Here is a 15,788-nt window from a genome sequence, read left to right on the forward strand (position 1 = left end):
GGGTGAGAGAAATATCTTGGCAAAAGACAACTTTTCCCATTTTTTTATACAAAGTTGGCATTTGACCAAGATATTTATCTCACCCAGCATGGGTATATGTAAAAAGACACCCCAAAACACATTCCTCAACTTCTCCTGAGTACGGAGATACCAGATGTGTGACACTTTTTTGCAGCCTAGGTGGGCAAAGGGGCCCATATTCCAAAGAGCACCTTTCGGATTTCACAGGTCATTTTTTAGAGAATTTGATTTCAAACTCCTTACCACACATTTGGGCCCCTAGAATGCCAGGGCAGTATAACTACCCCACAAGTGACCCCATTTTGGAAAGAAGAGACCCCAAGGTATTCGCTGATGGGCATAGTGAGTTCATGGAAGTTTTTATTTTTTGTCACAAGTTAGTGGAATATGAGACTTTGTATGAAAAAAAAAATAAAAAAAAAAAAATCATCATTTTCCACTAACTTGTGACAAAAAATAAAAAATTCTAGGAACTTGCCATGCCCCTCACGGAATACCTTGGGGTGTCTTCTTTCCAAAATGGGGTCACTTGTGGGGTAGTTATACTGCCCTGGCATTCTAGGGGCCCAAATGTGTGGTAAGGAGTTTGAAATCAAATTCTGTAAAAAATGACCTGTGAAATCCGAAAGGTGCTCTTTGGAATATGGGCCCCTTTGCCCACCTAGGCTGCAAAAAAGTGTCACACATCTGGTATCTCCGTACTCAGGAGAAGTTGGGGAATGTGTTTTGGGGTGTCATTTTACATATACCCATGCTGGGTGAGAGAAATATCTTGGCAAAAGACAACTTTTCCCATTTTTTTATACAAAGTTGGCATTTGACCAAGATATTTATCTCACCCAGCATGGGTATATGTAAAAAGACACCCCAAAACACATTCCCCACCTTCTCCTGAGTACGGAGATACCAGATGTGTGACACTTTTTTGCAGCCTAGGTGGGCAAAGGGGCCCATATTCCAAAGAGCACCTTTCGGATTTCACAGGTCATTTTTTACAGAATTTGATTTCAAACTCCTTACCACACATTTGGGCCCCTAGAATGCCAGGGCAGTATAACCACCCCACAAGTGACCCCATTTTGGAAAGAAGAGACCCCAAGGTATTTCGTGATGGGCATAGTGAGTTCATAGAAGTTTTTATTTTTTGTCACAAGTTAGTGGAATATGAGACTTTGTAAGAAAAGGAAAAAAAAATAAAAAATCATCATTTTCCACTAACTTGTGACAAAAAATAAAAAGTTCCATGAACTCACTATGCCCATCAGCGAATACCTTAGGGTGTGTACTTTCCGAAATGGGGTCATTTGTGGGGTGTTTGTACTGTCTGGGCATTGTAGAACCTCAGGAAACATGACAGGTGCTCAGAAAGTCAGATCTGCTTCAAAAAGCGGAAATTCACATTTTTGTACCATAGTTTGTAAACGCTATAACTTTTACCCAAACCATTTTTTTTTTACCCAAACATTTTTTTTTTATCAAAGACATGTAGAACAATAAATTTAGAGCAAAATTTATATATGGATGTCGTTTTTTTTTGCAAAATTTTACAACTGAAAGTGAAAAATGTCATTTTTTTGCAAAAAAAATCGTTAAATTTCGATTAATAACAAAAAAAGTAAAAATGTCAGCAGCAATGAAATACCACCAAATGAAAGCTCTATTAGTGAGAAGAAAAGGAGGTAAAATTCATTTGGGTGGTAAGTTGCATGACCGAGCAATAAACGGTGAAAGTAGTGTAGGTCAGAAGTGTAAAAAGTGGCCTGGTCTTTCAGGGTGTTTAAAGAGGACCTTTCACCGATTCTTACCCTATGAACTAACTATACAGATATGTAGAGCGGCGCCCGGGGATCTCACTGCACTTACTATTATCCCCGGGCGCCGCTCCGTTCTCCTGCTATGCCCTCCGGTATCTCCGCTCACTAAGTTATAGTAGGCGGAGATTCCAGTCACTAAGTTATGGTAGGCGGAGTCTGCCCTAGCGCTGGCCAATCGCAGCGCAGAGCTCACAGCCTGGGAGGTTATTTTCTCCCAGGCTGTGAGCTCTGCAATGCGATTGGCCAGCGCTAGGGCAGACTCCGCCTACCATAACTTAGGGAACGGAGATACCGGAGGGCATAGCAGGAGAACGGAGCGGCGCCCGGGGATAATAGTAAGTGCAGAGAGATCCCCGGGTGCCGCTCCACATGTATGTATACTTAGTTCATAGGGTAAGAATCGGTGAAAGGTCCTCTTTAAGCACTGGGGGCTGAGGTGGTTAAAGGGCTTTTGTCACCCCACTAAACTCATATATTTTTTTTTGTGTACTTATAATCCCTATCCTGCCATATTGCCATACATTATGTTATTAATAATTTTCGTTCAGTAGATTTAGCAAAAAACGTACTTTTATGATATGCTAATTACCTTTCTACCAGCAAGTAGGGTGTCTACTTGCTGGTAGCAGCCGCAGAAAACCGCCCCCTCCTTCTTTTGATTGACAGGGCCAGCCGCGATCTCCGCCTCCGGCCAGACCTGTCAGCATTTCAAAAATCGTGCTCCTGTGTTGATTCGGCGCAGGCGCTCTGAGATGAGGAGGATCGCCTCCTCAGCACTCCCTCAGTGCGCCTGCGTCACCGAAAGAGAAGACATCATCGGCGCACTGAGGGTGCTGAGGAGGCGATCCTCCTCATCTCAGAGCGCCTGCGCCGAATGACCAGAGGCGCGCGATTTTTGAAATGCTGTCAGGGCTGGCCGGAGGAGGAGATCGCGGCTGGCCCTGTCAATCAAAAGAAGGAGGGGGCGGTTTTCTGCGGCTGCTACCAGCAAGTAGACGCCCTACTTGCTGGTAGAAAGGTAATTAGCATATCATAAAAGTAAGTTTTTTGCTAAATCTACTGAACGAAAATTATTAATAACATAATGTATGGCAGGATAGGGATTATAAGTACACCAAAAAAATAAATATATGAGTTTAGTGGGGTGACAGAAGCCCTTTAAAAATCAACTACCGAAGTTATTCAACAAAGTCACGCGTGACTTCGCTAATAACTTACTTCAGCTCATCGGAGCCCATACATTTTAATAGCGTATGGAGAGGAATCTCCATACAGTATTAGGGCTATTACCGCAAAATGCAGTCTGCAATGCACAGGCACCGTCCATGGGGAGGCGCATGGGGATCACAGACCTAATTAGTTGAATGGGGCCCGCGATCCTTCCGTTCCGCAAAAAAGATAGAGCAAGTTCTATCTTTTTGCGGTGCGGAAGCACGGAACAGAACCCCAGAAAGCACTCCGTAGTGCTTCCGTTCCGCATATCCGGACCCATTGAAATGAATCCGTGATGCGGAATGGCCACAGAACGGTGCCTGTGTATTGCGGGTCCGCAATACGGCAACGGGCATCACACGTTCGTGTGAACTAGCCCTTTTTCCGAAGTTTTGAATGGAGCGACTTCGGATCTAGCATCACTAGTGGTTACTTAGCAGCATTATCATGATGTCCTGAGTGCCCTGCTAACCTTTCATTTTCCGTAAATGGTATACAGTAAGTTACAAAAATGATAACCTCACATATTAACCCCCTTCTGCATACCTCCCAACCGTCCCGGATCCGGCGGGACAGTCCGGGATTACAGTGGCTGTACCGGTACGGGGAGGTAGGTCCTGCTTTCTGGCAGTTGTCCCTGCGTCCATAGGAAGCACAGACAGTTGCCATAATGAAGCAGAGAGCAGTCTGCAGTCTGCTCCCTGCCGCATCATTCCTCCCTGCCGCCAGCTCTCCACGCCTCTGGTCTGTGAGGGGGCGGGGCCAGCCGGCCTCGGCTCCTCCTCCTCCACAGACTAGAGTAGCCGATGTCCTGCTGCTGCTGCTGCTGCTAGGAACAAGGTAAGTATGTGGTGTTTATTTTTTATTATTTCTATGAGGCCGAGGGGCACAATGTGGGCATATTACTGACATATATATGTGTGAGCACACATCTCCATCACTTTTTTCAGTTCCCTAACGGAATTTACAGCCTATCAGGCTGTGCACTGGCTTTGTACGTTGTTCTTGTTTTAATAAAGCTGATTGAAAAAAAAAAAAAAAAAGAATTGAATGAACTTTATTGTGGACAACAAGTCAGACACAGGGCGTTCTGGGAACAGCTGAGGTGACAGGAAGGTGAGTGGTTTTTATAGAGTAGTAGACTGTGATGTGACTGCAGTGCGGGCGGGTTTAACCCATGCATTGCTGGAGCTGACAGCACACGGAGCTGGAGCACTGGGATCAGTTATTAGAGTTCTCTCTGTCTAGTGACAGGCATTGTCACACATTCAGGGACTTACTGCCGCACTGTAGCCATGTCATCTCAGTTGGTGACTATCGCTATGCTATAACGGAAAACAGCGGCAGATCCGGCATGGTTTCTGTTTTCATCCACAATTTGGCGCAGATTTCACGCCAAAAGCAGTGGGGTGGCCGCACGCCAACCGCCTCCCATTGCTGATCATGTGACTGCGGTTTATTTCCACAAATGTGCCAAAAATGCGCTCCTGGCACAGCGGCTGTGCCCATTTGTAGTGTAGGGGCAGAAGTGTCAGCGGGTCTGAAGCGTTTGAATGGAAAAACCAGCAGTCCGCGGCGGTTTTGACAAAGGCGATCCGCCATATGTACTTACCTTTCTGCCAGACACAGTGGGAGATTTATCAAACTGGCGTAATGTAGAACTGGCTCAGTTGCCCATAGCAACCAATCAGATTCCAGCTTTCATTTTTTACCGCTCCTTTGGGAAATGAAAGAAGGAATCTGGTTGCTATGGGCAACTGAGCCAGTTCTACTTTATGCCAGTTTGATAAATCCCCTCTAGTTTTTTTTTAAAGGTGTTTTCACCCATGTCGTGCGTTTTTACCACCTACCGGACATGTTAATGAACTTTTTTAACCACTTCAGCCCCCCTAGCTTAAAGAGGACCTTTCACTTGTATAAACTATGTGAACTGAGTATGCTGCCATATAGAGCGGCGCCCGGGGATCTCACTGCACTTACTATTATCCCCGGGCGCCGCTCCGTTCTCCCGTTATAGGCCTCGGTACCTTTGCTCCTTAAAGCGAACCTGTCACCATGATTTTGTGCATAGAGCTGGGGACATGGGCTGCTAGGTGGCCACTAGCTCATCTGCAGTACCCAGGTCCCACAGCTCTCTGCTCTTTTATTGTGTTAAAAAACAGTTTTGAGTGATATGCAAATTACCTGATATGAGTCCTGTAGCCGGAGATGAGTCAAGCGGAAAGGAGCCCAGCACCGCCCCGCGTCCTCCGAATCTCCTCCTTGCCGGCTGACGTCACAGAGCTGGAGCGCCGAAATCTCGCGATGCGCGAGCTAGCGCATGCGCAGTGTCGGCATCATGTTCATTCCCTGTGCTGGCATCAGCACAGGGAACGAACTACGCATGCGCTAGCTCGCGCATCGCGAGATTTCGGCGCTCCAGCTCTGTGACGTCAGCCGGCAAGGAGGAGATTCGGAGGACGCGGGGCGGTGCTGGGCTCCTTTCCGCTTGACTCATCTCCGGCTACAGGACTCATATCAGGTAATTTGCATATCACTCAAAACTGTTTTTTAACACAATAAAAGAGCAGAGAGCTGTGGGGACTGGGTATTGCAGATGAGCTAGTGGCCATCTAGCAGCCCATGTCCCCAGCTCTATGCGCAAAATCATGGTGACAGGTTCGCTTTAAGTTATAGTAGGCGGGTCTTCCCTTGTCCTGTGGGCGTCTCCTTCTCCTAGGCTGCAGCGCTGGCCAATCGCAGTGCACAGCTCACAGCCTGGGAGAAAAAAACCTCCCAGGCTGTGAGCTGTGCGCTGCGATTGGTATTCGCTGATGGGCATAGTGAGTTCATAGAACTTTTTATTTTTTGTCACAAGTTAGCGGAAAATGATGATTTAAAAAAAAAAAAATTTTCCCTTACAAAGTCTCATATTCCACTAACTTGTGACAAAAAATAAAAAATTCTAGGAACTCGCCATGCCCCTCACGGAATACCTTGGGATGTCTTCTTTCCAAAATGGGGTCACTTGTGGGGTAGTTATACTGCCCTGGCATTCTAGGGGCCCTAATGTGTGGTAAGTAGGTAAATGACCTGTGAAATCCGAAAGGTGCTCTTTGGAATATGGGCCCCTTTGCCCACCTAGGCTGCAAAAAAGTGTCACACATGTGGTATCGCCGTACTCAGGAGAAGTTGGGCAATGTGTTTTGGGGTGTAATTTTACATATACCCATGCTGGGTGAGAGAAATATCTTGGCAAAAGACAACTTTTCCAATTTTTTATACAAAGTTGGCATTTGACCAAGATATTTCTCTCACCCAGCATGGGTATATGTAAAATGACACCCCAAAACACATTGCCCAACTTCTCCTGAGTACGGCAATACCACATGTGTGACACTTTTTTGCAGCCTAGATGGGCAAAGGGGCCCACATTCCAAAGAGCACCTTTCGGATTTCACCGGCCATTTTTTGCAGATTTTGATTTCAAACTACTTTGCACACATTAGGGCCCCTAGAATGCCAGGGCAGTATAACTACCCCACAAGTGACCCCATTTTGGAAAGAAGACACCCCAAGGTATTCCGTGAGGGGCATGGCGAGTTCCTAGAATTTTTTATTTTTTGTCACAAGTTAGCGGAAAATGTTTTTTTTTTTTCATACAAAGTCTCATATTCCACTAACTTGTGACAAAAAAATAAAAACTTCCATGAACTCACTATGCCCATCACGAAATACCTTGGGGTGTCTTCTTTCCAAAATGGGGTCACTTGTAGTTATCCTGCCCTGGCATTTTAGGGGCCCAAATGCGTGCAAAGTAGTTTGAAATCAAAATCTGTAAAAAATGGCCGGTGAAATCCGAAAGGTGCTGTTTGGAATGTGGGCCCCTTTGCCCACCTAGGCTGCAAAAAAGTGTCACACATGTGGTATTGCCGTACTCAGGAGAAGTTGGGCAATGTGTTTTGGGGTGTAATTTTACATATACCCATGCTGGGTGAGAGAAATATCTTGGCAAAAGACAACTTTTCCCATTTTTTTATACAAAGTTGGCATTTGACCAAGATATTTCTCTCACCAAGCATGGGTATATGTAAAATGACACCCCAAAACACATTGCCCAACTTCTCCTGAGTACGGCGATACCACATGTGGGACACTTTTTTGCAGCCTAGATGCGCAAAGGGGCCCACATTCCTTTTAGGAGGGCATTTTTAGACATTTGGATCCCAGACTTCTTCTCACGCTTTAGGGCCCCTAAAATGCCAGGGCAGTATAAATACCCCACATGTGACCCCATTTTGGAAAGAAGACACCCGAAGGTATTCAATGAGGGGCATGGCGAGTTCATAGAATTTTTTTTTTTTTGGCACAAGTTAGCGGAAATTTTTTTTTTTTTTCTCACAAAGTCTCCCTTTCCGCTAACTTGGGACAGAAATTTCAATCTTTCATGGACTCAATATGCCCCTCAGTGAATACCTTGGGGTGTCTACTTTCCAAAATGGGGTCATTTGTGGGGTGTTTGTACTGCCCTGGCATTTGAGGGTCTCCGCAATCATTACATGTATGGCCAGCATTAGGAGTTTCTGCTATTCTCCTTATATTGAGCATACGGGTAATGAGATTATTTTTTTTTTCGTTCAGCCTCTGGGCTGAAAGAAAAAATGAACGGCACAGATTTCTTCATTCACATCAATCGATGTGGATGAATAAATCATTGCCGGGATTTATTTTATTTTTTTATATATACAAAGTGTTTGCCAAAGCATATGAACACCGCCGCCTCCTCAGCGAGAAATCTTGTCTTGCAGCGCCGCATACACCGACTTGCGTGTAATCTGACAGCAGCGCAATGCTTCTGTCAGAATGCACATCAGTGCTGCAGCTAGTCGATCGGTTGGTCCACCTGGAAGGTAAAAAAAACAAAACAAAAAAGAAAAAAACAGGCCGCACTGCAATAAATTTTATTAACTTTATAATAACTTTTGAACAGAACATATAAACTTTTTTTAACTTTTTGAACTAAAAGTTAACTTTTTTGCTTACTGGTGTTTTTTATTTTTTTTTACCTTTTATAGGACAAACCTCTCCTTCCCCATGGGACAATGTGCAAAGCGCAAATCGCCCAAAGATGTGGCGAAGTACGTTATGCACTTTATCCCAGGTGAAAGGAGAGGTTTGCAGCAGCTGTGAGTGTAAGGGCCCTAATAGCCCTGTGTGCCTGTCCTGTGAGATGCAATCCCTATACTAAGTGTACCTGTGTGTGGTACTTCCGGAAACACTCCCCTAAGCATAGGGCAGGGTGGTCAGGGCAGTCAGGACAGAAATAGCGGGTGTCACGTCTTATTCCACTCCTGCTACAGACACAACATTTTTTTCGGGGTGGCGGTCGGTTTGAGGTACCAGCAACGACACTGGGGAAATGTCGCTCGTGTAGACGGCTCACTACACTGGTGGTTGGGGCCACGGAACCTCCTGGATACAGGAGGTTCGCGATGATCTCTTCCTGGAATTTGAGGAAGGATCGTGTTCTCCCAGCCTTACTGTAGAGAACAAAACTATTGTAGAGCGCCAATAGAATTAAATATACAGACACCTTCTTATACCAGCGTCTGGTGCGTCGGGAAACTAAATAGGGAGCCAAAATCTGGTCATTGAAGTCCACCCCTCCCATGAGCGCATTATAGTCGTGGACTGAGAGGGGCTTTTCAATGACACGGGTTGCCCGTTCAATTTGGATTGTCGTGTCTGCGTTAATGGAGGAGAGCATGTAAACGTCACGCTTGTCTCTCCATTTCACCGCGAGCAGTTCTTCGTTACACAAGGCAGCCCTCTCCCCCCTTGCAAGACGGGTGGTAACGAGCCGTTGGGGGAAGCCCCGGCGACTAGGTCGCACGGTGCCACAGCAGCCAATCTGTTCTAGGAACAAATGCCTGAAGAGGGCCACACTTGTGTAGAAATTGTCCACATAAAGATGGTACCCCTTGCCAAATAAGGGTGACACCAAGTCCCAGACTGTCTTCCCTCTGCTCCCCAGGTAGTCAGGGCAACTGACCGACTCCAGGGTCTGATCTTTTCCCTCATAAATCCGAAATTTGTGGGTATAGCCTGTGGCCCTTTCACAGAGCTTATACAATTTGACTCCATACCGGGCGCGCTTGCTTGGGATGTATTGTTTGAAGCCAAGGCGCCCGGTAAAATGTATTAGGGACTCGTCTACGCAGATGTTTTGCTCAGGGGTATACAAATCTGCAAATTTCTGGTTGAAGTGGTCTATGAGGGGCCGAATTTTGTGGAGCCGGTCAAAAGCTGGGTGGCCTCTCGGACGAGAGGTGCTGTTATCACTAAAGTGCAGGAAACGCAGGATGGTCTCAAATCGTGTCCTGGACATAGCAGCGGAGAACATGGGCATGTGATGAATCGGGTTCGTGGACCAATATGACCGCAATTCATGCTTTTTGGTTAGACCCATGTTCAGGAGAAGGCCCAGAAAAATTTTAAATTCGGAAACTTGGACTGGTTTCCACCGGAAAGACTGGGCATAAGAGCTTCCCGGGTTGGCGGATATAAATTGTGTGGCATACCGATTTGTTTCTGCCACGACTAAGTCCAAGAGCTCCACAGTCAAGAACAGCTCAAAAAATCCCAGGGCCGAACTGATCTGAGCTGTCTCAACCCGAACTCCAGACTGGGCGGTGAAAGGGGGAACTACAGGTGCGGCTGAAGTTGGTGACTGCCAATCAGGGTTTGCCAGCACCTCAGGGACTCTATGGGCTCTACGGGCCTGTCTTTGCGGTGGCTGCGACGGAGTAACTATTGCACGTGCCACCGTACCAGCTTCAACTGCCCTTTTGGTGCTCGCTACTTCACCATGTTGTACGGCAGTGCTGGTACTAGGTCCAGGAAGGGCTGCGCTGCTGGTGTATGCCTCACCACGTGATCTGACAGCGCCAGCCCCACTCTGCTGCTCTTGAAACAGATCCTGCGCAACCTGTGGTCTAGCAACAAGGGGCCGGGTACGCCTGGTGCTGCCAGGGACCTCAACCTCCTCGTCCGAACTTTGGGTCAGAGTGCCACTGCTTTCTACAGGTTCATATTCTGACCCGCTAGATTCGTCAGATGAGGGTTCCCACTCCTCATCCGACTGGGTCAGAATCCTGTAGGCCTCTTCAGAAGAATACCCCCTGTTTGACATTTGGACTACTAAATTTAGGGGTATTCCCTGAGACTACCCAAGAAATAAAGCAAGCCTGTTTTACAAAGGGGAGGCTAGCGAAGTACCGGTGGCCGCTGCGATTGATAAAAAATATCAAAACTGATTTTTTTTTTTTCGCCGCAGCGCTTGTAAAGTGATTGTGCAGTGATCAAAAAACTAAAAAAATTTGGCGGTGCGGGCGTAGGTGAACGCACGTGTGGGCGACCGATCAGGCCTGATCGGGCAAACACTGCGTTTTGGGTGGAGGGCAAACTAAAGTGACACTAATACTATTATAGATCTGACCGTGATCAGTTTTGATCACTTACAGATACTATAAAAGTACAAATGCTGATTAGCAATACGCTAATCAGCGAATAAGTGACTGCGGTGGGCTGGGCGCTAACTGACGCTAAACTACCTAACCAAGGGACCTAAACTATCCTAAAACTATAAATCAATACCAGTGGAAAAAAAAAAGTGACAGTTTACACTGATCACTTTTTTCCCTTTCACTAGGTGATTGACAGGGGCGATGAAGGGGTTAATTGGGGTGATGGAGGGTGATCTGGGGGCTAAGTGTGGTGTTGGTGGGTACTCACAGTGATGTCTGCTCCTCTGCTGGAACCAACCGACCAGCAGAGGAGCAGACAAGCCATTTAACACATTATATTTATAAATATAATGTGTTAGATGGCTTCTGATTCGATTTTTTGAAAATCATCAACCTGCCAGCGACGATCATTGGCTGGCAGGTTGATGACGAACTTGTCTTTTAAATTTTGCCCGCCCGCGATGCGCATGCGCGGGCCGGCTTTGCCCGAAATCTCGCGTCTCACGAGAGGACGCACCGGCGCGTCCACCCAGAGTAACAGGACCGCCGCAAAGACGCAATCCTGCGTACGGCGGTCCTGAGCAGGTTAAAGTCTTGTTTTTTTTTTGTTTTTTTTTATGTCACCTCCCCTGTAGAGCTGTGTGGAGAAAATGCATTGCAATATAAAATGTCATAAAAATAAGAGATACATATATACTCCTGATACTCCTGTTGGCTATGCTCCCCTTATCATGGCATACTTGCATTTGTGAATCTGTGTCCCCCATCCCGTTGTAGAGTTATGTCCCCCAGAACAGTGGCACCACATGTGTTAATCCGGAGCTTTCCATAAGGACTGCTAGGTGGAGGCTTCCGGCCAGCAGTGAGCCCGGTGACATCACTGAAAACCGGCTAGGGCAGCGCTAAAGCCCGCACATCAGAGCCTGTGACGTCACCGAATACACTGCAGGGTGGAAGCCTCCGCTCGGCAGAGTGTTATAAACAAAAAAGCCCTTGTCCTGCACGATACAGGGCAGGGCAAGTGAAATGCTCCGATGCTCATATTAGGGGGGGTTGCCTGGGTGAAAATGTGGGTATGTCCGGGTTAATCTCTGAACCCGGATAACCCCTTTAAAATATGGAGCTGAGCATGCGCGACCACCTCCGTAGGAGGATGTTAACATGACTATATGACAGATTACCACCAGAGGGCATCATTATAGTCAAGAGAATACCTCACAGCTGCAGCGTTTTTCAGGCTGAAGTATATTAATAGAACATTTAAAGGCGGTACAACCCATTAAAGATCGCTGTCACCCTGGTCCTTATGAGCGTTAAATTAAGAAATAAAAAAAGTCAGAAGGGGGTTAAATTACCAGGTAAGCATTACTATCCTCCGCCGATCCCTGCCATTGCCGTTCTGACCTTCCGCCCGCACTCCTCTCAGCTTCCAGTCCCAGCTCGACACCCAGAAATGCCAGGAAAGGCCCGCTCACCTGAGGCAGGTCACCGCTAAGGCTAAAATCTGATCACTTTTAAAACAAAAAATCAGACTGAGGATATTTTCACATTTGAGTTGGTGTCACGGAAACTGTCGAAAATATCGCGATAAAGCTTTCTGCACGCAAGACTTTATTCTCTCCAGAACGGAAACCGGACGGATCCCATTACAGTCAGTGGGATCTGTTAGTTTCCATTTGTGTCAGTTATGTGCCAAATCCGGCAATAGGGGAAATAGGTAGTGCTGATGTGAATGAGCCCTAAAGTTGCCTTCACATATGGTGGAAAAATCCGTCAGCAAATGCAGAGTATAGGTACTTCCCCCATGTTATCCTATAGGGTTGAAAAGTATATAAAAAAAAAAATGCTCAAAAAAAGAGATCCGTTTTTTCTTTTAGTTTTTCTGACAGATCAGAAGAAAGGAAAGCTAAGCAACAATCTGAACCCACCATTTGTTAACATTCCAGCGCCTGTTAATAAATTTGGCGCATCTTACTCCATCGCACGCCTCCTTAAGGCTACTTTCACACTAGTGTTTCTCTTTTCCGGTGTTGAGATCCACTTCTGCTTTGTCCCCATTCATTGTCAATGGGGACAAAACAGAACGGAATGCTCGAAAATGTATTCTGTTCCGTTTGATTGCGTTCCGATACCGGAGAGCAAACCGCAGCATGCTTCTTTTCGTTATGGAATGCAGAGCAAAACGGCATGACCCACAATGCAGGTCATTGGGGACGGATCCGCTGAACTCTGACACAATAGAAAACCGTTACAGATGCCTATTCTTGTCTGGCAGACGGACAGTAACGGGACTTGTTCTGTCATTTGTAGAACAGTCACACAGATGCATTTAGAAAAGAATGCACTGGGATAGGCTACTTTCACACATGCTTTCTGCATTCCGGTTTTGAGATCTGGCAGAGGATCTCAAAACACTTTATTTTGATTTAATACATTAGGATTCTTCTGTTCCGTTCAGATGCGGTAGTATTAAATCGAAACTGAACAAACTTCATTCGGCACTAAAAACATTATACGTTTTTCTATTGTAAACGTTGTAGCGCTCTCACACTCTCTGAACTTGCTGGCCCTTATAGAAACATGGCTGCCGCCTTATCTTATGGTGGACTTCATTTCTCCCATATTCCCAGACCTGATGACCGGCATGGTGGAGGAGTAGGCATACTACTTTCTCCACAGTGCATGTTTTAGGTCATTTCCCCTGAACCCTCTCTCACATTCCCCTCTTGAGGTTCACACCATCAGACTCTTCCATCCATCCCCCCGTGAGTTGCGGTTGTCTATCGTCCCTCAGGCCTCCACCAATTCCTGGATCACTTTGCAGCTTGGCTTCCTCACTTCCTATCTTCTGAAACGCCAACTTTTATTATGGGTGATTTTAATATCCCCGTTGATGATCCTATCTCCCCATCAGCCGCTCACTTTCTCTCTATAACCTCCTCTCTTGGCCTATCACAACGTCCTCTGCCACGCATGAACAGGGCCATACACTAGATCTAGTTTTCTTTCATCACTGCTCAGTCTCAAACTTTACTCATCCTTCCCACTTTCTGACCACAATCTTCTTTCATTTACTATTAAGACCTCTTGCTCTTCTTACGACAATCCTGCTTTTCACACTTATAGAAACCTACACCCATTAACTGCTAGCAGCTGATCGACACCTTACATTTAGCTCTTACCTGAGTCTCTTCCTTCTGTCCAGACCTGGATGCCAATCATTGCAACCATACCCTCAAAACCACCCGAAATGAAGCATTTCCAATATTAATATAAACTTTCCAACAGAACACGGCAACCCTGGCACACACCTGAAACATGTCTTCTCCAGCAGTGCTCCAGATGTGCAGAACGCTTATGGAGAAAATCGTGAATATCAACAGAATTTATGCTCAAAACATACAATTCGGCCCTCAACATTGCCAAACAGAAGTACTTCACCTCTCTCATCTCCTCATTCTCAAATAACCCAAAACAACCCTGTGACACTTCTCATTCCCTTTTAAGCCCTAAAGTTCAAGATCCTGTCACTGACCTCTGCGCTGATGACAAGGCCACATATTTTAGAGATAATATCGAGAAGGAAATATTCCCCACTCCCCAACCAATTTCAATCCTCCTCTCTCCCACACTTCCACATACACTCTCTCTCCTCTTTTGACTCTATAAAGCCTCATTCACACTTCCGTGCTTAAATCCGTGAGAAGGTGGTCAGTGATGCATCCGTGTTGGGTCCGTGTGTCTGTTTTTTCCTGTCCGTGTGCCATCCATGTTTCGCTGACACTGAACAGCTGAAAAATAATTTACAAAGCATCTCTTCCTAATGATCCGTGAAACACAGATGGCATCCGTGCTAAAATAACGGATCCACGGACCATGCTAAAACACTGATATCTGAATACACACATTAAAATGAATGGGGACGTGTGCTGTCCGTGGAGAACATGCACAGCACACGTCCGTGGAACACTGATGTGTGAATGAGGCTTATAACAGATGAAGAAGTCTCCAGGCTTCTCTCTTCTTCTCGACCCACGAGATGCAGCAGTGATCCTATTCCCTCACACCTTCTTCAGACCCTCTCCCCAGCTATCCTCACTCACCTAACTACAATATTTAACCTCACTCTCTTCTGGTATCTTTCCTTCCTCTTTCAGACATTCTGTTATAACCCCACTACTAAAAAAAAAAACATCTCTTGACCCAACCTGTGCTGTTAACTACCGACCTGTTTCTAACCTCCCCTTCGTCTCTAAACTCCTTGAACATCTTATCTATTCTCTCTTAACAAACTATCTATCTACAAACTCTCTTCTTGACCCCTTACAATCTGCCTTTTGCCCTCTTCTCTCTACACAAACTGCCCTGACTAAAGTGTCTAACGATCTCCTGACAGCAAAAAGGAATGCCAACTATTCTCTACTCATTCTTCTGGATTTCTCTGCAGCCTTTGATATGGTAGACCACAAACTCCTCACCATGGTCCACTCAGTTGGCCTTACTGCTCTCTCCTGGTTCTCTTCCTATCTCTTTGGCCGATCCTTTTATTGTATCATTCGCTGGCTCTACTTCTTCTCCTCTTCCTCTTGATTTTGAGGATTCTCCTGGTTTTGTCATAGGTCCTCTACTCTTCTCTCTCTACACAGCCCCCATTGGACAGATTTGGCTTTCAGTACCATCTCTATACACTTCATCCCCTGACATCACCCCTGCTTTACTCTAAAACACCAGTAATTGTCTGGCAGCTGTCTCTAACATCATGTTTTCTCTGTATCTAAAACTGAATCACTCAAAAACTGAACTTCTTGTCTTTCCCCCAACTACTAACCAACCTAAACTTGATATTTACATTTCGGTCTGAGGCACTATTAAAACTCCTGTGCAGCACACCCGCAGTCTTGGGGTCATCTTTGACTCGGATCTTTCCTTTGTTCCCTATATCCAATCACATGCTCGCTCTTGTCGTCTGCACCTCAAGAATATCTCCAGAATCTGTCCTTTTCTCCTGGTGGAAATGGCTAAAATTCTTGTTGCTTTGATTCATTCTTGTCTTGACTACTGTAACGCATTACTAATCGGTCTCCCTCTCACTAAAATCTTCCCCCTCAGTCTGTCCTAAATGCTGCAGCCAGGCTCATCTATCCATCCACCCGTTATACTGATGCTACTAGCCTCTGCCAGTCACTTCACTGGTTGCCCTTCCACCACAGAATACAGTTCAAACTTCTTACCCAAA

At 45.9% G+C, this 15,788-nt stretch overlaps 1 protein-coding gene across 1 annotated transcript in view; it reads left to right on the forward strand.

Annotated features, from left to right (window-relative positions):
- Positions 1-4,121: 4,121 nt before the first annotated feature.
- Positions 4,122-15,788, forward strand: part of AGL (amylo-alpha-1, 6-glucosidase, 4-alpha-glucanotransferase) — a 141,947-nt gene continuing 130,280 nt past the window's right edge. Inside the window, exon 1 of the mRNA XM_040407326.1 lies at positions 4,122-4,163. The gene's annotated coding sequence lies outside the window, so the exon portion shown is untranslated. The remainder of the gene's footprint in view (positions 4,164-15,788) is intronic.

Source organism: Bufo bufo, chromosome 9 (genome assembly GCF_905171765.1).
Source record: "Bufo bufo chromosome 9, aBufBuf1.1, whole genome shotgun sequence".
Taxonomy (NCBI): domain Eukaryota; kingdom Metazoa; phylum Chordata; class Amphibia; order Anura; family Bufonidae; genus Bufo; species Bufo bufo.